Genomic DNA, 27,519 nt, shown 5'->3' on the forward strand with positions numbered 1-27,519 from the left:
AGAAGACTATGAATGTATGAAAATAACAGTGTGTAAGTGACACATCATTGGAATCAGGGTCTCAGCCTCTACATGATGCTGCTCGCAGATTACATAGCAAAAACCTGCTGACAGATTACCTTAAATATTTTTTCCAGATACAGTTGTACATCCCATTGTGTCCCTGATACTGCAGCCAAGCCCCATCCTTTTTGGGGGAGCCGCAGCACAAGCGGCTGATGGGTGGGGGTTCTGATGGTCAGGTTTCTCCTGTGAATGTGTATTCCGAGGAAACCAAGTTAGATTTGTGTTTTGTATATCGACATCTATACTCTCTACAAAGGATATTTTATTTCATAGGGATTGAGAACAGAGCAGGGGCAACATTTCATTTTCTGCTTCCCCCAAATCCCTCGTGTTCCCTGATATCAGGCGTTTTGGAAAATATATCATTCACTGATGGCTGTTTCATGTGTACTTTGTGGTAAATGTGAGTTATTTTGGGGGGATTACTCCACGTTTTCAAGATTTGGCAGGAATTTTGGTTGGACGCCATGCATATATCATATAGTAGAATCTTGTCTCTTTATATTAAGCTCGGCTCCCGTTGCACTCTTTCTTTTATGGGAAACATGTGAAGCTATAAAGTTATTGACTTCTATGGATGATAATGTGGAAAGCTGCTTTTCTGTACAGATCCGTAGTAGAAATGGGCAAACCTATCCGGGTTCGGCGGGAAAAAGAAGTCCCGTTCAGGACCAGTCTTCACCCCATACACCAAACCCCATATAAGTCTAAGGCAGGAGTGGGGAACCTTTTTACTGGTGGGGGCCATTTTGAAATTTCTACCAACCTTCGGGGGCCGCACAAAATTATCAATGTGAAAATGACCCTGCTATTTGGTGAAGCAATTAATTCACCCGTACTGTGGTGGCCGGAGCAGCTTCTCTGTGGTGCGGCTGTGATGCTCGGTGATACTAATCATGTTTCTTCTCACAACTGCTTTTCCTGGTTTGTCTCGGTCTGGAGCACAATCAACTCTTTGTGATAAGATTGGTAAATCATATACATCACATAACAGATGCTGTGTATACATCACAGGAGACGCTGGAGGTACACACATCACATAGACACTGGGACTGCTGTATCACATTGGGGCACATACATCACTGGAGGGGCTGGGGGCATATACATCACATAGGAGACGCTGGGACTGATGTATATACATTACAGAAGACACTGGAGGCACATATTTCACATGAGGGGCTGGGAACATATATGTCCTATGATGTGTACGCCCCCAGACCCTCCTCTGTTGTGTATGTCCCAGTGTCTCCTGTGATGTATATGCACCCAGCATCTCCAATGTGATGTATAAGTCACAGGAAATGCAGGGGCATACACATCACAGGAGACGCTGGAGGCAAACATAACACAAGAGAGGCTGAGGGGCACACACATCACAAAAGGGGCTGGGGCGCAGACATCACAAAAGGGGCTGGGGGCACAGACATCACAAGAGAGACTGGAGGCACAGACATCACAAGAGGGGATAGGGGCACACACATCACAAGATGGGATAGGGGCACACACATCACAAGAGGGGTTGGGGGCACAGACATCACAAAATGGGCTGGGGGCGCAGACATCCCAAGAGGGGCTGGGGGCACAGACATCCCAAGAGGGGCTGGGGGCACAGACATCACAAAAGGGGCTGGGGCACACACATCTCAAGAGGGTCTGGGGGCACACACATCACAAGAGGGTCTGGGGCACAGACATCACAAGAGGGTCTGGGGCACAGACATCACAAGTGGGGCTTGGGGCACAGACATCACAAGAGGGGCTGGGGGCACACACATCACAAGAGGATCTGGGGCAAAGACATCACAAGAGGGGCTGGGGCACATACATCGTAAGAGGGCCTGGGGGCACAGACATCACAAGAGGGACTGAGGGGCACAGACATCATTAGGGGGGGCACAAACATCACTGGGGGGGCACAAACATCACTGGGTATGCACAGACATTAATGGGGGCACAGACATCACTGGGGGGCACAGACATCACTGGGGGAGCATAGACATCACTGGGAGGAGCACAGACATCACCGGGGGGCAGGCATCACTGGGGGACTGGGGGCACGTACAGCACTTGCAGAGCACAGACATAACTTGGGGGCAAGGACATCACTGGGGGAACACAACACTGGGGGTGAGGGGCTGATACACAGCATTGGGAGGGCACACGGCACTGGGGACTGCACAGCACGGGGGGGCTGCACACAGCACTTGCAGGACCCTGACATCACTGGGGGGACACAAACCTGGGGTGATACACAGCATGGGTGGGTGGGACACAGCACTGAGAGTTGCACACAACTTTGGGGAGGGGGGGGGCCGTGGTACACAGAACTGGACTGCCACAAAGCACTGGACGAGGCACAGAGCGTAGGAGGGCAGCCACCGGACACACAGCGTCGGAGTGCAGGCGCTGGACACGCCACTCCGAAGGGCAAAGGGGCGGTCACGCCGCTCCGGAGGGCAGAGGGGCGGGTACACCGCTCCGGAGGGCAGAGGGGCGGGCACACACTGCTGGAAGCTGTGAATCTGCTGTGGGATGGAAGTGCAGAGCGCTAAACCCGCCCACAAAGTAGTTCTGAGCACGCTGACACAGGCCAGCAGGAGAGGAAATTGGTTCACACAAGCAGTGGATGTGGTGAGCTAAAGGGCCAGCGGCCTACAAGACTGCAGCAGTGGCCCCAGCACTGCCGCTCCCAAGAATCTGCCCGGGTGCTGGAGGTTCAAGTGTTATAAAATGGCAATAGTAATGGTTAGGGCTGCAAAAGGAAGCATAATGGAGGTTAAAGCAGGGCAATTATACTTATCAAGTTTCCACAAGGCTGTCGTACAGGTTCAGGGTCCGCTCATTAAATCTCATGAATATTCATTCACTGCTTCCCCCACCCAACCTCTGTGACAGCGTCTCTGATTGATGGCAGTCAGACTGCCAGATTCTGTGATTGGTTGCCCTCACACTAGCTGTCTGGGTCCAAGAAGTGGAGTGTAAAAATAAATAAAAAATTGGAAAAAATGTCGTATGGTCTCCTGTATTTTGATACCCAACACAGATAAAGCAGACAGCTTGAGGCTGTATCCCCCAGATGTGTCCATTATCTTGCCTGGCCTGTGTATCAAAATACGAAGGACGCCATGCAGCTTTTTTTAATTATTTAGAAACTGCGTGCAGTCTCCCCCCAATTTTGATACCCAACCAAGATAAAGCAGACAGCTGGGGACTGGTATTCTAAGGCTGAGGACGCCCATGTTTATTATGTCCTCCCCAGCCGCCACAGAATTGGCGTATCCATTAGATACGCCAATCCTGGCATTTACCCGACTCATCACGATTTCCTTTGTGCGGTGGCAATTGGGATAATATAAGAGTTTAATAACAGCTGTGATTATATATTAAAGTGAAGGGAAATTTGAAGTAGCAAATATATAAATAAACCCTTAAAACATCATTTTATTAATAAGCTTAAAACATCAAAAATACACACACTATAGAACCTAAAGTGCACAGGTGGAGAAGGGAGGAGGGTAAAGGATAAAAAACCCTAAATATAAACCTCCCTCCTGTCCACTACCTCACGCGGGGGTTGGCACCCTAAAAACACGATGTGGCGCCCCCACTCACCGCCGGCTATCCTTAGCCTGCCCTAAGTCACCCTACCGGCAGGTATGAAAAGTGCTCAAAAACTAATAAAGTGCAAAAGTGCGGATAGCCAGTGAGGTATAAAAAGAGGATCATGTATATCAAATTGCCTCGTAACCAAATTACCTCATATTGATAGATAGATTTTTACCAGAGGTTAGGCGAGAATACGCCAAAAAGTGGAGGGGACCCTAATAACTGTCTCCTGACCACTCCCTACCTCAAGCGGGGGTCGGCACCCTAGAAACACGATAAAGTATGGCGCCCCCACACCAAGAAGGCTACCCCTAAATGAGTCCCTATTGCACCCTGTCAGATAATATACATACAAATATAAACTGCCTGTGCTGTGAACCTAAAGTGCATAGTGATAAATGTATAACGATAAGAAGGCACTTATACTAGGATGCAATAATAATTTACAGCAGCATTTTAAACCAGAAAGTGCCTGTGCTTAATCAAAATGAAAGGTACTGTAAAAGGGGGGGGGTACTCATCACTGATACATGATCCAATTGTCGCCTTTGGTTGCCTCAACGCGTTTCTCCCTCCAGGGTCATCAGGAGGCCTGATAATCAACGTGACAGACAGATGTAAAGATGAGCAGATAATCGTGTTTCTAGGGTGCCGACCCCCGCTTGAGGTAGGGAGTGGTCAGGAGACAGTTATTAGGGTCCCCTCCACTTTTTGGCGTATTCTCGCCTAACCTCTGGTAAAAATCTATCTATCAATATGAGGTAATTTGGGCACGAGGCAATTTGATATACATGATCCTCTTTTTATACCTCACTGGCTATCCGCACTTTTGCACTTTATTAGTTTTTGAGCACTTTTCATACCTGCCGGTAGGGTAACTTAGGGCAGGCTAAAGATAGCCGGCGGTGAGTGGGAGCGCCACATCGTGTTTTTAGGGTGCCAACCCCCGCGTGAGGTAGTGGACAGGAGGGAGGTTTATATTTAGGGTTTTTTATCCTTTACCCTCCTCCCTTCTCCACCTGTGCACTTTAGGTTCTATAGTGTGTGTATTTTTGATGTTTTAAGCTTATTAATAAAATGATGTTTTAAGGGTTTATTTATATATTTGTAACAGCTGTGATTAGTCAAAAAATCACAGCTGTCACCAAGCCCGAGGTTAGTAAATGGGTAGAGGTCAAAGAGACACCTTCATGACTAATCGTGTAAGAAAAAAGAAATAAACACAAATACACAGATAAAAATCCTTTATTTAAAAAAATAAACAAACAAACAAAAACCCTCACCTTTTTTCTCCAATTTAGTAACCACCCCCAAAACACCCCTGCAGGACGTAATCCAGAGACACGATGTCCCACAACACGACAATACCGACTTTGCTACATCCTGAGGTCGCAGGGCACAGTGACATTAGAAAAAATGACCGATCACTGTGACCACGAGACACACTGACAGAGCCACAGCTGTGAGAGTGGTGACGTCAGTGAGTTCAGCTGAGGTCACAGCTGGTGGTTCCCACTGCACCCCAGCTATGACATCAGATGAACTCCCCTCAGGCGAACTCATTGAACTCAAATCTGGTAATTGAGTTCAATAGTTTTGGATTACCGGATTAATAACTTCAATGGTGCTGGATTACCTGATTAACCTGCACCATTGAAGTCAATAATCCGGTAATCCAGCAACATTGAACTCAATGCCGATTACCAGAATGTCATTCCTTTAGATGCTCCTGATTCAGTAAGAGTTATGCGCCTTAAAGTGGTACTTCAGGGAGATTAAAAAAACTATTCTACTGTCTTTGTCCTTATAAACTATAAAGATGAGATGCAAGGTGCAGTTCTATTATCCTTACAACACCTGTAATTCAGTGTGACGGGAGCTGCTCGTCTCTGCTCCCCCTCCTCTCTGGGATGTTACATCACACATATGGGGGTCCAGCCCCCTGATGATAGCTACTTCAGAGTAGGGGCTGTCTGTTAAAGAGTCTGCACAACATCATTAATCATTATTGTGGCAAGCAGATATAATAGGATGTGCGAATACATTTGCACCAACTTTATTCTGTTACGATGAAGTTGGATACTTCGTAGAGGAACTGTGGAAACAAAATGGTAAGAAATTTTTAATCCACATCCTATGCAAAGTTATTTTATTTTTCCTATTAGATTAATTGGGAAAATGAAAACTCGTAGAGTAAACGAATATTTTTTAAATCAACTTTGCCGGATTCGATAAATTTTTCCCCAAAAATTAGATTCACAGTTAATTAATTCCTTGTGAATTGCAGGACTGCAAAGATGCAGTTGCCCATTGAAAATGTGTATAACACTCCAAGATGTCCCAGTTGTGCGTTCTCCCCCAATTTTGATACCCAACCATGATAAAGCCACACAGCTGGGGGCTGGTATTCTCGGTCTGGGGAGACCCATGTGTATTGAACCCCCCCAAGCCTAAAAATAGCAGCCTGCAGCTGCCCAGAATTGCCTCTTCTCTACTGGGAACAATGGGAGTCGGCACCCCAGTGAGAGCCGCAAAAGTCTCTAAATGACTCTCACTGGGGGTAAAATAATGGTGTTTATTTGCAAAACCCTCACTGATCCATTAATTTTATTGTCTGGCTGCAAGTAATCCGGTTTTGGCTGCTGGTGGGCAGGGTTTCGGCTGCCTATTTCATGTCAAATTTGTCTTCACCTGTGATGAACACATTTAATAGGGATCCATTAAGGATCCAAAGAGACAGCTCTTTTTGAAGAGCTGAGAAAAGTGATCCAGACACTGGTGGACACAGACTGAAAAGGACCCGTTTGCAAGAACAATATATGGGCCCTTCGCAGCCCAATAGCTCATAAAAGTGCACAATTCCACCTGCTTTGGAAGTAGAAATGTGCCCGCTTACCTACATGTTGCACTAATGATATGTCCGCCTCTGGATCCAGGTCACCAAGAAGAGCTGGACTGCCCATCACTATCTCCTAGGACTGTATCCAACACCTTTCAAGCTCTTAAAAAGTGACCTCACCATAGAAATGAATGGTAAAACACTGGCAGCCAACAGCCCATTTACGAACACAGTGCACTGACATATGTTTCATGTTTTTTTAAATAAAAAAAAAGGTCCAAAAATTATAACTTTTCTAGTCATTTATGATTAGGCAAACTATTCTGTGCAGCACATTGGCTCAAACAGATGGTGTCACTGTCAGAGGTAACGTCAAACTACTGTGAGACAAGTGATGTGCTATATATTACATGACGCCCTGCGCTTCCTTTTCCTCACTAATAAAATTAGCCAACGTTTAAAATTGTGATCTGCGTTTGGAGCTACCACTGCTCAGTGGCTCTTGCCAGTAGTGGTGGTGCTTTTGCTGCTGCTGGCTGCTCCCACCATGGTATGGTCGACTTAGCTATTGCATTATACTATATGGCGGACTATGGGGTGTGCATTATACTATATGGAGGACTATGGGGTGTGTATGATACTTTAATGAGAACTATGGGGGGTTCATTATACTATATGGAGGACTATGGGGGTGCATTATACTGTTTGGAGGACTATGAGGGGCCCATTTTTCTGTATGGAGGGCTATGTGGGGCCCAATATTCTTTATGGAGGACTTTGTGGGGCCCAATATTCTGTATGGAGGACTATGTGGGGCCCATTAAACTGTATGGAGGGCTATGTGGACAGCCCATTATACTGTATGGGGCCCAATATTCTGTATGGAGGGCTATGTGGGGCCCATTATTCTGTATGGAGGGCTATGTGGGGCCCATTCTGTATGAAGGGCTATGCGGGACCCATTATTCTCTATGGAAGGCTGTAGGGCCCATTATTCTGTATGGAGGGTTACGTGGGGCCCATTATTCTGTATGGAGGGCTATGTGGGGCCCATTATTCTGTATGGAGGGCTATGTGGGACCCATAATTCTATATGGAGGACTATGTGGGGCCCATTATTCTGTATGGAGGGCTATGTGGGGCCCATTATTCTGTATGGAGGGCTATGTGGGGCCCATTATTCTGTATGGAGGACTATGTGGGGCCCATTATTCTGTATGGAGGGCTATGTGGGGCCCATTATTCTGTATGGAGGGCTATGTGGGGCCCATTATTCTGTATGGAGGACTATGTGGAGCCCATTATTCTGTATGGAGGACTATGTGGGTCCCATAATTCTGTATGGAGGGCTACGTGGGGCCCATTATTCTGTATGGAGGGCTATGTGGGGCCCATTATTCTGTATGGAGGACTATGTGGGGCCATTATTCTGTATGGAGGGCTATGTGAGGCCCATTATTCTGTATGGAGGGCTGTGTGGGGCCCATTATTCTGTATCGAGGACTTTGTGGGGCCCATTATTCTGTATAGAGTGCTATGTGGCGCCCATTATACTATATGGAGGACTGACTATGGATGCATTATACTATATCAAGAAGGGAGAACTATGGGGGGTATATTGTACTATATAGAGGACTATGGGGAGTATATTGTACTTTATAGAGGAGTATGGGGAGTGAATTATACTATATGGATATATGTGAGCCGTTTTACTATATGGAAGGTTATGTGGGGCTATTATAATATTTGGAGCGCTTTGAGGGAGCCTTTATATTTTATGGAGGGCTATTTGAAGATTATTATACTGTAGACACACAAATAAATAGTGTGAAAGTTTGTGTCAGGTCCATCATACTGTGTGGAGGGTTATGTGGGGGGTCATTATACAGTTACAGTGGGAAGAGGTGGGGAGGCCAATTTACTGCATGGAGGGCTGTGTGGGGGTCACAGTTTGCGATCACCATATTTTGCGGTGTGTTCAGGGTGGGTACAGTAGGGTCACCATATTGTGCGTGTGGAGGAATTCACTCTAGAGGATCACACAGTGTTCGGGGAGCAGTTTGTTGGCGTCATACTTTATGGGTGCAAAGAAAGGGGAATCTAGGGGCTTCCATAGAAGGAAAAATTACTTTGTAAGGGCTGTAAAGTTCTTCTGTCACAAAACCAAATATTTATTTTTATTTTTTGGGTGGTGGACCCAATTAGAATTTTTCCTACGGGACCCCATGATTTCCATGTACACCCAAGGTGTAGCAAGCATGTGTATTATTTTGGACTTATCGTGTGCAAAAAAACAGAAATGCAGAGGTAAATGTCAACTTTAAAAACAAACAAGCAACAAAAAAAGAGCATGGTTTTATTTGCAGTTTTGGTTTGTTTGAATTTTGTTATATAAAAAAAAAAATCTCCCCCTTCCCAAAAATGACATAAGAAATACTAGGTGAGGGCAGAACAAGTCTTCAAAGGCAAGTACAGGTGCTCGGTGCATCGTGGCCAAACAAAAAGTGCTCCGTCAGGGTATGTGCGCACTAGGCGTTTTTTTCACGCTGCATTTTTATGTGCGTTTTTGTCTCAAAAAACGCACTCGCGGCTAAAAAACGCAACAAAAACGCATGCGTTTTTACCGCAATTTGGTGCGGTTTTTTACTGCGTTTTTGCTCACTGCGTTTTTAATCAGTGCACAATGCCATTAAAGATTGTTGATGGAAAAAAAAAAAAAAAAAGGTCTGATGTCATTTCCTTCTTCAAAATGTTCATTGTATGCAGGAGAGCAGACATCTGCCGAACTAGTGTATGCAGGAGAGCAGACAGCAGCTGCAGAACTACAAGGCTCAGCATCCTCCATCCAGGACTGTATGCAGGAGTTTTTTGCCCAAAAAGAAAAAAAAAAATGACATCGGCTTCGCTATATTTTTGTATGCTAGCCAGGTACAGCAGGCAGGTACAGGCTGCCCCCAATCCCCACCTGCCTATTTGTACACGGCTGGGAATCAAAAATATAGGGAAGCCCTTTTTTTTTTTTTTTTTTTTTTTTATTTCATGAATTTCAAGAAATAATTAAAAAAAAAAATGACATAGGCTTCGCCCAATTTTTGAGTCCAGCCAGGTACAACTAGGCAGCTGGGGATTGGAATCCGCAGTGCAGAGTGCCCATGCTTTCTGGGCACCCCCACTGCGAATTGCAGTCCGCAGCCACCCCAGAAAATGGCGCTGTATCCAACTGTATCCAACACACTGTATCAGCTGCCCTGATGCCGGGTGGCTCACTGGGTAATAATGGAGTTAGGGCTAGCTGTATATTATCAGCTGGCCCTAAGCCCGAAATTCATGGTGTCACGCCAATATTAGACATGGCCACCATGAATTTCTAGTAATGATAAAAAAAACACAACACAGAAAAATATTTTTATTAGAAATAAAACACAACACAATTAGTGACTCCATCTTTATTGAAATAAAGAGCCCCCCTCCGCAGTAATCCTGGGTCAAGGGTCCCGCGCCGTCCAATCCGGATCCAATATCATCTGATCGGTTTGCTGGAAGGCAAAGCGATCAGATGATGTGTCAGGTTAAAGGACGTGAATCACATCACACATCAGCTGATTGTATAAAAGCCGATTATACAATCAGATGATGCATTGGTGCAAAAAAAATAAATAAATAAATACTCACGTCTGTGCTGATTACCGGCAGCTCCTGCAGCGATCGGATGAGAGTCTGATCCTGTCCCATCGCTGCAGGAGCTGCCGGTAATCAGCTGATGAAGTCCCCTGACGGCAGGATCAGCTGATAGCTGGCCGGGCGCGAAAAAGCCGGCGACACCGCGAGAATTACGATCAGCTGATGCGTCAGGTGACTGCATCAGGTGATCCACCACCAGGTCCTGCAAGCTTTGTACGTGCCCCGGGGAGACTGCACACAGCCAGAGTGGCGGGACCGAGACAGGAGCGGGCATGGCACCGGGACCCTGCAGACAGGTGAGTATATATGACATTTTTTTTCTACTGTTCACTTTTGTTTTCGCCGCTGCCTCCACCTCCCGCCCAGACATAGCGCCGCAGGGAGCTGACATGGCACCGGGCGGGTTGTGGACGCAGCGGTGACGGTACCGGGAGGATTCATGCTTCTGTGTTTACCAACAGAAGGAATCCTCTTCCTGTACACGTCACTTTACTGCCCACCCCTTGCGTTTATAGCTGCGTTTTTAGTTATCGAAACGCAGCTATATGCGTTTTTCATTGCGTTGTTGAACATCTCATTGAACTCAATGGGTGAAAAACGCAGAAATAATTGACATGCTGCATTTTTGTGGTCACCACAAAAACGCAGCTACAAAAAACGCTGTGTGCGGACATCACTTCTGAAAACCCATAGACATTGCTGGGGAAGCAATGTCACTGCGTTTTCAGCACAAAAACGCGGTAAAAAACGCCGCTAAAAACGCAGCAAAAACGCCTAGTGCGCACAAGGCCTCACACCGGATTCTTTTCACTCTATCTTCGCCCTTCTCCTTCCATCAGCTGTCAATTGAAGAGGGGGGAGGGGTGGAGAAAGAGGGAAAACAAGCAGGTGGGGAGGTGCACTTAAATGTCTAGCTGCTCCATGATGCACTGAGCACCTGTGCTAGGTTTGAACAGTCATGCTGTGCTGACAGAGGCCCTTTAACAATAGTAAGGAGATACTTGGAGCTGATGTTACCGGTCATCATCAGACTGCGGACCGTACAGGAACCACAGAGCTGTTCAGACACAGTCAGTATCACAAATAAACATTTCCATCCTTTGGAGTTACTTTCATAGTTGACATCTTCTCTGATCGGAGTCGTTCTCTTTGCTTTCTTCTGCATCTTCACTGTGGCCGTGAATAAAAAATTATAGCCCCTCATTATGTCCCTGCACAAAATATGATCCCCACATTCTCCTCCTATGGTACATGCCCTTTACACTGCCCTCTACTATAAAATATTGTCCCCACAATGTCCGCCCTTATAGGACCGTGGTGGTTATAGCTCATCACTGGCACATTGTCCACCATTATTAGCTGTAATCACCACACTACCCACCATTATTAGCTGTAATCACCACACTACCCACCATTATTAGCTGTAATCACCACACTACCCACCATTATTAGCTGTAATCACCACACTACCCACCATTATTACCTGTAATCACCACACTACCCACCATTATTAGCTGTAATCACCACACTACCCATCATTATTACCTGTAATCACCACACTACCCACCATTATTAGCTGTAATCACCACACTACCCACCATTATTAGCTGTAATCACCACACTACCCACCATTATTAGCTGTAATCACCACACTACCCACCATTATTAGCTGTAATCACCACACTACCCACCATTATTACCTGTAATCACCACACTACCCACCATTATTAGCTGTAATCACCACGCTACCCACCATTATTAGCAGTAATCACCACACTACCCACCATTATTACCTGTAATCACCACACTACCCACCATTATTACCTGTAATCACCACACTACCCACCATTATTAGCTGTAATCACCACGCTACCCACCATTATTAGCTGTAATCACCACGCTACCCACCATTATTACCTGTAATCACCACGCTACCCACCATTATTAGCTGTAATCACCACACTACCCACCATTATTAGCTGAAATCACCACGCTACCCACCATTATTAGCAGTAATCACCACGCTACCCACCATTATTAGCTGTAATCACCACACTACCCACCATTATTAGCTGTAATCACCACACTACCCACCATTATTAGCTGTAATCACCACGCTACCCACCATTATTACCTGTAATCACCACACTACCCACCATTATTACCTGTAATCACCACGCTACCCACCATTATTAGCTGTAATCACCACGCTACCCACCATTATTAGCTGTAATCACCACGCTACCCACCATTATTAGCTGTAATCTCCACGCTACCCACCATTATTACCTGTAATCACCACACTACCCACCATTATTACCTGTAATCACCACGCTACCCACCATTATTAGCTGTAATCACCACACTATCCACCATTATTACCTGTAATCACCACACTACCCACCATTATTAGCGGCAATCACCACGCTACCCACCATTATTACCTGTAATCACCACGCTACCCACCATTATTAGCTGTAATCACCACACTATCCACCATTATTACCTGTAATCACCACACTACCCACCATTATTAGCGGCAATCACCACGCTACCCACCATTATTACCTGTAATCACCACACTATCCACCATTATTACCTGTAATCACCACACTACCCACCATTATTAGCGGCAATCACCACGCTACCCACCATTATTACCTGTAATCACCACACTACCCACCATTATTAGCTGAAATCACCACGCTACCCACCATTATTAGCTGTAATCACCACACTACCCACCATTATTAGCTGTAATCACCACACTACCCACCATTATTAGCTGTAATCACCACGCTACCCACCATTATTAGCTGTAATCACCACGCTACCGCTACCCACCATTATTAGCTGTAATCACCACACTACCCACCATTATTAGCTGTAATCTCCACGCTACCCACCATTATTACCTGTAATCACCACACTACCCACCATTATTACCTGTAATCACCACGCTACCCACCATTATTAGCTGTAATCACCACACTACCCACCATTATTAGCTGAAATCACCACGCTACCCACCATTATTAGCTGTAATCACCACACTACCCACCATTATTAGCTGTAATCACCACACTACCCACCATTATTAGCTGTAATCACCACGCTACCCACCATTATTAGCTGTAATCACCACGCTACCGCTACCCACCATTATTAGCTGTAATCACCACACTACCCACCATTATTAGCTGTAATCTCCACGCTACCCACCATTATTACCTGTAATCACCACACTACCCACCATTATTACCTGTAATCACCACGCTACCCACCATTATTAGCTGTAATCACCACACTACCCACCATTATTACCTGTAATCACCACACTACCCACCATTATTAGCGGCAATCACCACGCTACCCACCATTATTAGCTGTAATCACCACGCTACCCACCATTATTAGCAGTAATCACCACGCTACCCACCATTATTAGCTGTAATCACCACACTACCCACCATTATTAGCTGTAATCACCACACTACCCACCATTATTAGCTGTAATCACCACGCTACCCACCATTATTACCTGTAATCACCACACTACCCACCATTATTACCTGTAATCACCACGCTACCCACCATTATTAGCTGTAATCACCACACTACCCACCATTATTAGCTGTAATCACCACGCTACCCACCATTATTAGCTGTAATCTCCACGCTACCCACCATTATTACCTGTAATCACCACACTACCCACCATTATTACCTGTAATCACCACACTACCCACCATTATTAGCTGTAATCACCACGCTACCCACCATTATTACCTGTAATCACCACGCTACCGCTACCCACCATTATTAGCTGAAATCACCACGCTACCCACCATTATTAGCTGTAATCACCACACTACCCACCATTATTAGCTGTAATCACCACACTACCCACCATTATTAGCTGTAATCACCACGCTACCCACCATTATTAGCTGTAATCACCACGCTACCGCTACCCACCATTATTAGCTGTAATCACCACACTACCCACCATTATTAGCTGTAATCTCCACGCTACCCACCATTATTACCTGTAATCACCACACTACCCACCATTATTACCTGTAATCACCACGCTACCCACCATTATTAGCTGTAATCACCACACTACCCACCATTATTACCTGTAATCACCACACTACCCACCATTATTAGCGGCAATCACCACGCTACCCACCATTATTAGCTGTAATCACCACGCTACCCACCATTATTAGCAGTAATCACCACGCTACCCACCATTATTAGCTGTAATCACCACACTACCCACCATTATTAGCTGTAATCACCACACTACCCACCATTATTAGCTGTAATCACCACGCTACCCACCATTATTACCTGTAATCACCACACTACCCACCATTATTACCTGTAATCACCACGCTACCCACCATTATTAGCTGTAATCACCACGCTACCCACCATTATTAGCTGTAATCACCACGCTACCCACCATTATTAGCTGTAATCTCCACGCTACCCACCATTATTACCTGTAATCACCACACTACCCACCATTATTACCTGTAATCACCACGCTACCCACCATTATTAGCTGTAATCACCACACTACCCACCATTATTACCTGTAATCACCACACTACCCACCATTATTAGCGGCAATCACCACGCTACCCACCATTATTAGCTGAAATCACCACACTACCCACCATTATTAGCTGTAATCTCCACACTACCCTCCATTATTACCTGTAATCACCACACTACCCACCATTATTAGCTGTAATCACCACGCTACCCACCATTATTACCTGTAATCACCACGCTACCGCTACCCACCATTATTAGCTGTAATCACCACGCTACCCACCATTATTAGCTGTAATCACCACACTACCCACTATTATTACCTGTAATCACCACACTACCCACCATTATTAGCTGTAATCACCACACTACCCACCATTATTAGCTGTAATCACCACGCTACCCACCATTATTAGCTGTAATCACCACGCTACCCACCATTATTAGCTGAAATCACCACGCTACCCACCATTATTAGCTGTAATCACCACACTACCCACCATTATTAGCTGTAATCACCACACTACCCACCATTATTAGCTGTAATCACCACGCTACCCACCATTATTAGCTGTAATCACCACGCTACCGCTACCCACCATTATTAGCTGTAATCACCACACTACCCACCATTATTAGCTGTAATCTCCACGCTACCCACCATTATTACCTGTAATCACCACACTACCCACCATTATTACCTGTAATCACCACGCTACCCACCATTATTAGCAGTAATCACCACGCTACCCACCATTATTAGCTGTAATCACCACACTACCCACCATTATTAGCTGTAATCACCACACTACCCACCATTATTAGCTGTAATCACCACGCTACCCACCATTATTACCTGTAATCACCACACTACCCACCATTATTACCTGTAATCACCACGCTACCCACCATTATTAGCTGTAATCACCACGCTACCCACCATTATTAGCTGTAATCACCACGCTACCCACCATTATTAGCTGTAATCTCCACGCTACCCACCATTATTACCTGTAATCACCACACTACCCACCATTATTACCTGTAATCACCACGCTACCCACCATTATTAGCTGTAATCACCACACTACCCACCATTATTACCTGTAATCACCACACTACCCACCATTATTAGCGGCAATCACCACGCTACCCACCATTATTAGCTGAAATCACCACACTACCCACCATTATTAGCTGTAATCTCCACACTACCCTCCATTATTACCTGTAATCACCACACTACCCACCATTATTAGCTGTAATCACCACGCTACCCACCATTATTACCTGTAATCACCACGCTACCGCTACCCACCATTATTAGCTGTAATCACCACGCTACCCACCATTATTAGCTGTAATCACCACACTACCCACTATTATTACCTGTAATCACCACACTACCCACCATTATTAGCTGTAATCACCACACTACCCACCATTATTAGCTGTAATCACCACATTATCCACCATTATTAGCTGTAATCACCACGCTACCCACTATTATTACCTGTAATCACCACACTACCCACCATTATTACCTGTAATCACCACGCTACCCACCATTATTAGCTGTAATCACCACATTATCCACCATTATTAGCTGTAATCACCACGCTACCCACTATTATTACCTGTAATCACCACACTACCCACCATTATTAGCTGTAATCACCACACTACCCACCATTATTACCTGTAATCACCACACTACCCACCATTATTAGCTGTAATCACCACACTGCCCACCATTATTAGCTGTAATCACATTATCCACCATTATTAGCTGTAATCACCACACTACCCACTATTATTACCTGTAATCACCACGCTACCCACCATTATTAGCTGTAATCACCACACTATCCACCATTATTAGCTAGAACCTCCACACTACCCACCATTATTAGTTGTAATCTCCACACTACCCACCATTGTTAGCTGTAATCACCACGCTACCCACCATTATTAGCTGTAATCACCACACTACCCACCATTATTAGCTGTAATCACCACGCTACCCACCATTATTAGCTGTAATCACCACGCTACCCACCATTATTACCTGTAATCACCATGCTACCCACCATTATTAGCTGTAATCACCACACTACCCACCATTATTAGCTGTAATCACCACGCTACCCACCATTATTAGCTGTAATCACCACGCTACCCACCATTATTAGCTGTAATCACCACGCTACCCACCATTATTAGCTGTAATCACCACGCTACCCACCATTATTACCTGTAATCACCATGCTACCCACCATTATTACCTGTAATCACCACACTACCCACCATTATTAGCCATAACCGTCACCCTGTCCACTCTTAACCCTTTCACGACTTTGGACATACCTGTCCCTTTAATGCGGGGTTGCGCGGCGAGCCCACGTACTTTCCATCACTTGTCAGCTCATCTGATCAGCTGATGTGCAGCAAACAAGTGCAGGGGCGATTGGAGAGCCACCCGTGCCTGTTAACCAGTTAAATCCCACTGCCAATGGGATTTAATATGCTCTGGTCAGCGAGTTCACCTGATGTCACAGCTGGGCCACTGAGGGAACCAGCTGTGACCTCAGGTGAACTCACTGACGTCCGCGCTCTCATAGCTGCAGCTCCGTCAGTGTGTTCCACAGGCCTCAGTGATCGGTTATGTTTTCTAATGTGACTGCGTACCTCAACCTCAGGATGTAGCAGAGCCGGGATCGTCATGGGACGTCGTGGTGTGGATTACGTTGATCCCGCAGGGGTGTTTTTGAGTGCTCCGTCACACCTGCTTCTTTTTACTCAATCTTTGGCCTTCTCCTTCCATCAAGTCAGAACTGTCAATTAAAGAGGGGGGAGGAGAAAGAGAAAGACATTGGAGATTGGAGAAAGAGAATGGTGTTTTGTTTTTTTTTAATTAATAAAGGATTTTACTTTGTGTTTATTTTTTTATTTACGCAATTAGTAATGGGGAACTGCCAATGAAAATTAACCAATTACAAAAAAATCAAAATACACATATTTGGTATCGCTCCATTCAGAAATGCCCGATCTATCAAATCAATTAATCTGATAGCGAAAAAAAAAAAAACAACCCTCATTTATATATTTTTTTTTTTTGGTAACCGCAACATTGGAATAAAATCCAATAACAGCTGATCGAAACATCACATCTACCCAAAGATTGTATAAGTAAAAACAGCAGCTCAAGACACAAAAAATAATCCATCACTGTGCCCCAGATCCCAAAAAATAAAAATATAAAAATGCTACGGGTCTCGAAAAATGGCGACAAAAGTGCAATTTTTATTTTTTTTTTTTACATATTTCAGATTTTTTTTCACCACTTAAATAAAAAATAAAATTACACATGTTTAGTATCTACGAACTCGTACAACCTTGGGAATCATTTTTACCATATAGCAGACTTTTTTTTTGCAATTTCACCGCAATTGGAATTTTTTTTCCTCATTTTCCAATACATGGGGCAGAATAAATGGAGTCATTCAAAAGTACAACTCATTCTGCAAAAAAAACCAAGTCCTAATATGGCAATATTGACGGGAAAATTAAAAAAGTTATGGTTCTTGGAAGAAGGGGAGGACAAAACAAAAAATGGAAAATTGCCGTGGGGGTGAAGGAGTTAAAAAGAACTTTTCATGTCCCCAAATGCTATTAGGATATAGGATTAGAAAACCTATGGAGTAATGAGTATGGAGCCAAGCAATTGAAATATAAAACTAATTTGTTATTGAAAAATACTTAAAATACTTTAAAAAGGAGGTCCACAGAATTAGATTTATTCACATGATACAACTAAAAATGCATGAGGGCATGAAAATGAAATCCTAACTCAAAACTCTAAAAAAATGGCATAAACAGAATGTAATTACCAAATTCACAGCCAGAAAAAGGAAGTAATATATGTAAGCAACACAGATATTAATGGTGATAAAAAATACATGACGGCGTCAATAAAGTAACAGCAAAAAGAGGCCGACATATAATATATACTTAACCAAGTGTCATCAAATATCATCAAGGTTGCAAGTGCAAAATTTACATCATCTCATCCAAAGCCATGTGGATGGAACTTGTGTAACAGGCGCATAACATTCATACACAAGTTGTTTAGATGAATTGCACCGATACCGACTGAATGCATAGCAATGCTAAGGAATTCCATGAGTAAACCAAAAGGTATAAGGGAAAATATGAAACACAATTGTGTAAATATTATACTGGTGAAGCTAGTTGCAAAAGTTTGCTTTGGACGGGTGGAAAATAGAAGTTAAATGTCCATGAAGAACCTGGAGAAGAAATGTGGAGCAAGATTTGAGTGGGTTAGAAGGCACCCCGACGCACGTTTCGCTTAAATGCTTCTTCCAGGGAATGATGAGCTTTCTATGTGAGAAGTAGTGGTAGGTAAAGGCGATCATCGTCCATGTGGCTGCATCCAGAAGTCCGTGGCTCGATGGTTGAGGTATTCGCCGCCCACTTACACCAGACCATACAAAGTATAGGCGAAGAGCGGGAAACCTGAAAGACGCGTTGCCCCACGACCAAGATGCGGACCTGGGCGGGAGAGCGCACACCTCTGTGGCAGCATGATATGAACTGACAGCTGATGTTTACATAAGAATAAAGTATTTGGTGCAGACGAAAATGCCACAGGAAGAGCATTGGAGAAACAGTCAAATGGTGTGCATTGGGTGGGATGAAAATCCAGGTGAGCATATGAATATATTGTGTGGTGCAAATACATATAAAGTGCAATATAAGATGTTGCTAAATTGAAATATAGCTAGTATTGGAGTGTACAGCATAATAGTCCGTCACGATGCACATAGTGACTATGGATGGTGAAAGTGATGCTAGTTAAACATAAAAAAAACCCCAAAAGATCACAATCATCAAAGGCAGGGAACAGCCACATAAAGTATAAATTGTATATTAGGCAATCATGATCACAGGTGCAATGTATTCATGAGGTTATCAAGAGCACAATTCACACAAGAAGCTGCACAAGAAGAAATCTTGACAAAGCCGAACAGGGACATCACAAAGTCCTGAGGAAGAAAAGGCTACAGAGTCAGAGGTAGAATGTGACAGCAGCATCAAGAAGACCTAATAAATTAAATAAAAGTGTGAGTTATACAGAACTAAAACACAGTAAAATCACATCCATGGTGCAAAGATTGTTCACAGAAAAGTGGCAAAACTGATAACACGATATAGGATTAAACTGAAGCTTAGTGTTCTTAAAACTGCCCTGCCGCAGCACTGAAAGCACAGTTACTGGGAGTGTGACGCCCCTGAACTAGTCAGTGTGTCACAGGTAACTAGACCCTCTTTTCTTCCTGGTAGAGAACCCACCCTCCATGGTTCTTAGTTTTGGAGAACGGTTGGCACCGGAGTACCTAGTAACTGAACCGGTACCGAGCACGGCGGGGTACTGGACCCTAGATCAGGGAGTAGCTTCACGCAACCTGACAATTAACCTGTGGAGGATAGTATCTCTATGAACTGTCCCCAAGAGCTCAGACATCGAAGGCATCAAAACAACGAGGGGGATAGGGTTTTCCAGCTCATGCAGCCTACAGAAATCCCAAGTGTCAGCCATCGAGAGCACAGCTTCCTTACCTAATAGTGGGGATCGGGACCTTGAAAGCTTCAAGCCGAGGCGTCACATGAAAACACCTAAACATTAGTGCAAGGAGGCAGGTCAAGACCACTGACAGCATCAAAGGGAGCGGATTCCCGGACGAGCTCCCCCCCAGAGAGGTAGCGGCACCCAGAGACTTAGTTTACCTTTGTCTCAGAGTCTGCTTTGCGGTTGCACCACTACTAACAATACCTGAGTGAGTACGCTGTCCTCCCCTACACCTCCATCATCCAGAGTCCCGGGGCCTACCCTACCCGTGGAGGGAACGTCATCTGGCTACCCCGCTCCATCTCCCCTGGGTACTCCCATCGGCAGTGGCGGTATTCCCCTTACCGCGAACCACGGGTGGCGTCACAAACTCTTATCCCCTGTAAATACCCCCATTTCATTTAAAGTGTCCGCGAGCCCCCGGCTCCGCAGACCCTCAAGCCACAGCAGACCCCGGATCCGAGTGGTTTGACAGCTGAAGAGGCCGCACAAGAGGAAATGAGCTTTATTTTTCCAGGCAGCCTCCGGCTTTCAGTCATGGAGATGTTCGCCACAACCCCTTATACAGTCATAGCAAGAAGTGTTGTCACCCTTGAAATTGTTCCAGAAAACATAGTATTTCTCCCAGTAAATGATTGCAATTACACATGTTTATTTCCATTGTATGTATTGGAACAACCTAAAAAAAGCTGAAAAATAAGGTAACTTGTATATATTTTCACCCAAAAATATGCCGGACAAAATTGATAGCTCCTTTCCAAAATTGTAGGTAAACAACTTTGTTGGATCATGTTATGCTCAAACTCCCTCGTGCCAAGTATTAGGTGTGTGGGCAATATGAAAATCACACCTGAAACCAGTTGACTTAATCATTGCATTGTGTGTCTGTGTGTGGTACACTAATCATGGAAAACAAGAAGAGGAGAAGAGAACTGTCAAAAGACTTGAGAACCAAAATTGTGGAAAAATATCAAGAATCTCAAGGTTACGAGTCCATCTGCAGAGATCTTGATGTTCCTTTGTCCACAGTGCGCAACGTAATCAAGAAGTTTATAACCCATGACTCCGTAGCTAATCTCCCAAGATCTGGATGGCAGACAAAAAATTGATGAAAGGTTGTACTGCAGGATAGTCCGGATGGTTGATATGCCGCCCCAATCAATTTCCAAAGAAATTCAAGTTGACCTGCAGGCTCGGGGTGTGTCAGTGTCAGTGAACTATCCGTCCACATTTGAATGAAATGAAATGCTATGGAGGAGACCCAGGAGGACCCCACTGCTGACACAGAGACATAAAAACTAAGACTGCAATTTGCCAAAATGTACCTGAGGAAGCCAAAATCCTTCAGGGGAAGCATCTTGTGGACAGAGAATCCATAAAAGTGGTCCAAAATTCCAGGTGAGAGGTGTAAGAAGCTTGTGGACGATTATAGGAAGTGATTGATTGCAGTTATTTATTCCAAAGGGCGTGCAACCAAATATCAAGTTGAGGTGCCAACAACCTTGTCTGGTCTAGTTTTGGAGATTTGTGTGAAATTATGTTCAATTTGACTTTAATAATAAAAATAATAATAAGTTTTATTTCTATAGCGCCAACATATTCCGCAGCGCTTTACAATTAAGAGGGGACATGTACAGACAATATGAGACAATACAAAAAAACAAAATTAAGATACCAGGAGGAGTGAGGGCCCTGCTCGTAAACTACAGTCTATGAGGAAATAGGGGAGACACAAAAGGTGAATGGGGGGGATACTAGTGAGGATAACGTAGGACGTGTCATGCACACAGGCTTCAGAAGAAGGAGGACACAGCTGGCCGAAAGAGGAGGCGCCGCACCCGGAGAACGGAGACGCCCATCAGACCAGTCTGCACGGTACCGACCTTGTAGGTGAGTATTCTAAAGTGATTTTTACGTTCTACACAGCGGCCTGGGCTCTTATATACAGCATGTTAGAATGCTGTATATAAGAGAATATTGGTGGAGGCCGCAGCTTATAGTCACCAAATCTGGTGACAGGTTCCTTATAAACTGCCGGGAGGGGCGTGGACACCGCTCTGAGCAGTGAGAGCCGGGTCCCAGCTGTAAGATCAGCCGGTGACCCAGCGGTGATCGTGGGGGTAAAGTGCCTGAACCCAAGCGATTGCCATGATTAAAAAATACACCCAAAAAAAGCATGTGAAAAAAACACGCAAAAGCATTAAAAAAATGCACATTTTTTTCAGCTGCTTTTTTGCTGCTGATTTTTGGCACATAAAAACGCAACGCGGGCACAAAACCTGAATCTGTCCGAAATCGAACCACAATGCTCAGGCTGGCCGTGCATCTTCCCACCAGAGCGTGACAGCTGCATAGAAATATATGAATCTGTCACGCTCGGGTCGGGAGAGTCAGTCTGGACATTGCAGTCCCATCCTGGAATCAATTTATATGGTCGTCTGAGCGCACTAATCAATCATTCAGGCAGATGAGCCTTTAAATCGGAGGTGTGCAATCCGATAAATATATACCGTATATATTTTTATATATATATATATATATATATTTTTTTTTTCAACGGCCCGTGCAAATGTCCGATTTCTTTTTTTCACTGACAATCTGTAGAACAAAAATCACAGCATGCTGTGATTTGACTCTGAAATTGGATGAGGGTCACCCATTCAAGTCTATGGCATTCGATTTTTACGAATACATTACAATTCTGTAACATAGCAAACTGTAAATGCTCAATTTACCCAAAAATGGCAGCTGCATTCCTCCCTCCCCTCCTCCATGCCGGCCCGCCCCTCCACAGCGCTGGTCCGCCCCTCCTCAGCACCACCTCGCCCCCCGAAGCTGAGGTCCGATCGCATGGAATCTCAGTCACAGTGACACTCGGCACCTGCTGTGCTGCCAGCATGAGCCGAGTGCCATATGAGGATTGCAGTAATCCCCGTTAGGCCCCTTAGCGGGCTTTACACGCTACGATATATCTTATGATGTGTCAGCGGGGTCACGTCGTAAGTGACGCACATCCTGCATCGTTAGTGATATCGTAGCGTGTGACAGCTACGTGCGACGGTGAACGAGCAAAAATACTCACATTATTGTTTATCGTTGATACGTCGCTCATTTTCTAAAAATTGAACGTCCGGTTGTTCATTGTTCCCGAGGCAGCACACATCGCTCCGTGTGACACCCCGGGAACGATGAACTGCAGCTTACCTGCGTCTTGTCGGCAATGCTGAAGGAAGGAAGGAGGTGGGCGGGATGTTTACATCCCGCTCATCTCCGCCCCTCCGCCTCTATTGGCCGGTCGCTGTGTAACAACACTGTGACGCCGAACGTCCGTCCCCCTTTAGTCAGGAAGAGGATGTTCGCCGCCCACAGCGAGGTCGTTTGGAAGGTAAGTACGTGTGACGTGGGTTTACGACTTTGTGCGACACGGGCAACAAATTGCCCGTGTTGCACAAACGATGGGGGCGGGTGCGATCGCACATGCGATCGCACGATAAATCGACGCGTGTAAAGCGGCCTTTAGGCTGAAGCCACACAGGGATTAATGCAAGTCCTCACATGACACTCGGCTCACGCTCGCAGCACAGCGGGAGCCGAGGGTCATGCGACTGTGGTCCGATCGTGTGATCAGACCACAGCTGCAGTGGGGAGTGCTGGCGCTGCGGAGGGGAAGGCCAGAATTTTTCTCCCTCACTTCTCCATTGCTGGCTGATGCGAAAATCGCACAGCAGTCGCGTTACACCGGTGTAACGCAAGTGCAGTGCGATGTTTCTCTCGCCCCATAGACTTGTATAGGTGCGAGTGAAACAGGCTTGCATTACACTACAGCATGCTGCGATTGTTTGCTCGGTCCGATTAGGGCTGAGAAAACAATTACTTATGGGAGCAGGCACATAGAGTAATATTGGTCCAAGTAGAATGCGATTTTATTGCATTCCACTCGCTCCGTTTTTTTTTCTTCCTGTGTATGCTAGGCCTTAGGAAGAGCAGATCGTCTGCACATGACTAAATGTGCAAATCATATATGAATGAGTGGCCACATGACGACTATCCAAAACGCGGGCCGGAAGGGGGGGGGAGGGTTCGGTGGGTGCCAAACAGGATTCTTGACTGGGTGCCAGAAAGCCTAGATACACCTCTGGCCTATGTGTCAGCACACATGAGTGATTATTTTATCAGCCCTAATCGGACCGAGAAAACAGTGGCAGCATACTGCGACTGTAATGCAATCCTAGTTTCTCTCGCACCCATTCAAGTCTATGGGGCGAGAGAAAAATCGCACTGCACTCACGGTACACCGGTGTACCGCGCGTGCAGGGCGAGAATCGCAATAGCCGGCTACGGAGGAGAGAGAGAGATAAATCCCTCTTGCCCCTCCTCCATGCCGGCCCGCCCCTCCCCAGTGCTGGTCCGCCCCTCCTCAGCACCGACCCGCCCCCTGCAGATGAGGTCCTTCCGCATGATTGGACCTCAGTCGCAGTGACACTCGTATGACAGTCGCCTCCTGCTGTGCTGCCAGCGTGAGCCGAGTGCCATGCGAGGATCGCAGTAATCCCCGTTAGGCCCCGGCCTTATAGTCCTTCCTGATTGTCTGTGCTATACCATGTAAAGTGATAGCTAGAAGACATTCTGGGGAAGCCTATTTTCGTGCCTGCGGTCCAGTTAGCCATCTGTGCAATCTTTTTCAATCTGTAAAGCAGTGTCGGACATGTTTTATAGCAATTTTCAAGAATCGAATTGCGAAGTGTCCAATTTTGCTGGGACAGATTTTTATTTTTACATTAGTATTGCTTTCATTTACTGCACGTATAATGTATTATCGTTTATTTTACATACCTGACACATCCTATAGACTGGAATAGACTTTGCTTTTTTTTCCCCCCTAATTATGAGCAATCCCTTTAATTAGACCTTTAATTAGACAATGGGTGAGCACTGTGCAATTATGACGATCAGCACGTCTTGGCTTATGAGACGGAGGTCAGGACTATGATTTATTACGATTCCTGTAGTTGTTGTGGCAGAACTATTGACATTGAGATTATGTTATGGATGTTAATATTTAGCCAAAGTGTTTGGACGCTGCGTTTCAGTGTTGATTTAAGGCATCATCCCATGACAAATTGGAAAATCAATTTCCTGTAGTGCTTAACCTATGAGCGCGCAGGGCACTGCGTATTGTGGTTAACCTGTGATCACAAGATGTCCAAGTGCGGAGATCCCCAGCGATCAGCTGCAGGGAGCCTGGCAGCAAGTGTTCAATTCCCCTACAGCTCCCCCACAGGGGAAATTTGGTATTGCATGGTGCTCCTTGAAATTGACATAGCTGTTCCTCCACCGTGAGACAAATGATTTTGCAGACACTGTCCAGTCTGGCTTATGAATGATGTTCTTAACCTAGAAATATTTTATATTAAGTCACTTATCCATAAATTTAAAAAATGTTTTCTCCAAACCAGACGATGCAGTAGTGTTAACCTGTCTTCTGGCTAACTTTGGGGGCAATTGAAAGCCCTTGCCTAGGTTCATGCACCATCATCAGCCAACTATATCTACTTGCCATAGGCAGCAAGGCCAACAGTAAAAGTGCCAAGAAGATGACATGGCAGTAATGATGAGAGGACACTACCATGCTCAGGTGCTTGGGTACTCGTAACTAGTAATGAGAGGGCACTACCATGCTCAGGTACTCAGTACTCGTAACTAGTGATGAGTGAGCACTACCATGCTCAGGTGCTCAGTATTCGTAACTAGTGATGAGTGAGCACCACAATGCTCAGGTGCTCAGTGCTCATAACCAGTGATGAGAGGGCACTACCATGCTCAGGTGCTCTGTACTTGTAACTAGTGATGAGTGAGCACTACCATGCTCGGGTGCTCAGTACTCGTAACTAGTGATGAGTGAGCACTACCATGCTCAGGTGCTCAGTATTCGTAACTAGTGATGAGAGGGCACTACCATGCTCAAGTGCTCTGTACTGGTAACTAGTGATGAGCGGGCACTACCATGCTCAGGTGCTCAGTACTCGTAACTAGTGATGAGCGAGCACTACCATGCTCGGGTGCTCTGTACTCGTAACTAGTGATGAGCGGGCACTACCATGCTCGGGTACTCGTAACTAGTGATGAGAGGGCACTACCATGCTCAGGTGCTCAGTACTGGTAACTAGTGATGAATGAGCACTACCATGCTCAGGTGCTCAGTACTCGTAACTGGTGATGAGAGGGCACTACCATGCTCAGGTGCTCAGTACTCGTAACTAGTGATGAGCGGGCACTACCAAGCTCGGGTGCTCAGTACTCGTAACTAGTGATGAGCGGGCACTACCGTGCTCAGGTGCTCAGTACTCGTAACTAGTGATGAGCGGGCACTACCGTGCTCAGGTGCTCAGTACTCGTAACTAGTGATGAGCGGGCACTACCAAGCTCGGGTACTCGTAACTAGGTAGTGATGAATGGGCACTACCATGCTCGGGTGCTTGGTACTGGTAACGAGCAGTTGGATGCTTGGACGTGCGCAACTTGAGAACCCGTGTATAATGGAAGTCAGTGGGGGACTTGATTTTCCTTAATGTTGGAGTCCCTCATTGACTTCCATTATACACGGGTACTCGAGTCCCCCATTGACTTCCATTATACACGGGTACTCGAGTCCTCCATTGACTTCCATTATTCTCGAATTAATCGATTTCCCCATTGACTTCCATTATACTCAGATACTCGAGTCTCCCTTTGACTGCCATCTTAGTCAGTCTCCCATTGACTTCCATTATACTTGGGTACTCGAGTCTCCCATTGATTTCCATTATATGTGGGCACTCAAATCCCCCATTGACTTCCATTAAACTCAGATACTCGGGTACTCAAGTCTCCCACTTCCACTATATTCGGGTACTCGAGTCCCCCATTGATTTCCATTATACTCGGTTCCTTGAGTTCCCCATTGACTTCCATTTTACTCAGGTACTCGCGTCCCCCTTTGACTTCCATTATATGTGGGTATTCGATTTCCCCATTGACTTCCATTATACTCGGGTACTCGAGTCCCCCATTGACTGCCATTATACAAGGGTACTCGAGTCTCCCATTGACCTCCATTATATTCGGGTAC

At 45.4% G+C, this 27,519-nt stretch overlaps 1 protein-coding gene across 1 annotated transcript in view; it reads left to right on the forward strand.

Annotated features, from left to right (window-relative positions):
* RGS12 (regulator of G protein signaling 12) overlaps window positions 1-27,519 on the forward strand; it is a 313,463-nt gene that overhangs the window by 42,476 nt on the left and 243,468 nt on the right. The window lies entirely within an intron of this gene.

This window comes from Anomaloglossus baeobatrachus, chromosome 1, assembly GCF_048569485.1.
Source record: "Anomaloglossus baeobatrachus isolate aAnoBae1 chromosome 1, aAnoBae1.hap1, whole genome shotgun sequence".
NCBI lineage: Eukaryota > Metazoa > Chordata > Amphibia > Anura > Aromobatidae > Anomaloglossus > Anomaloglossus baeobatrachus.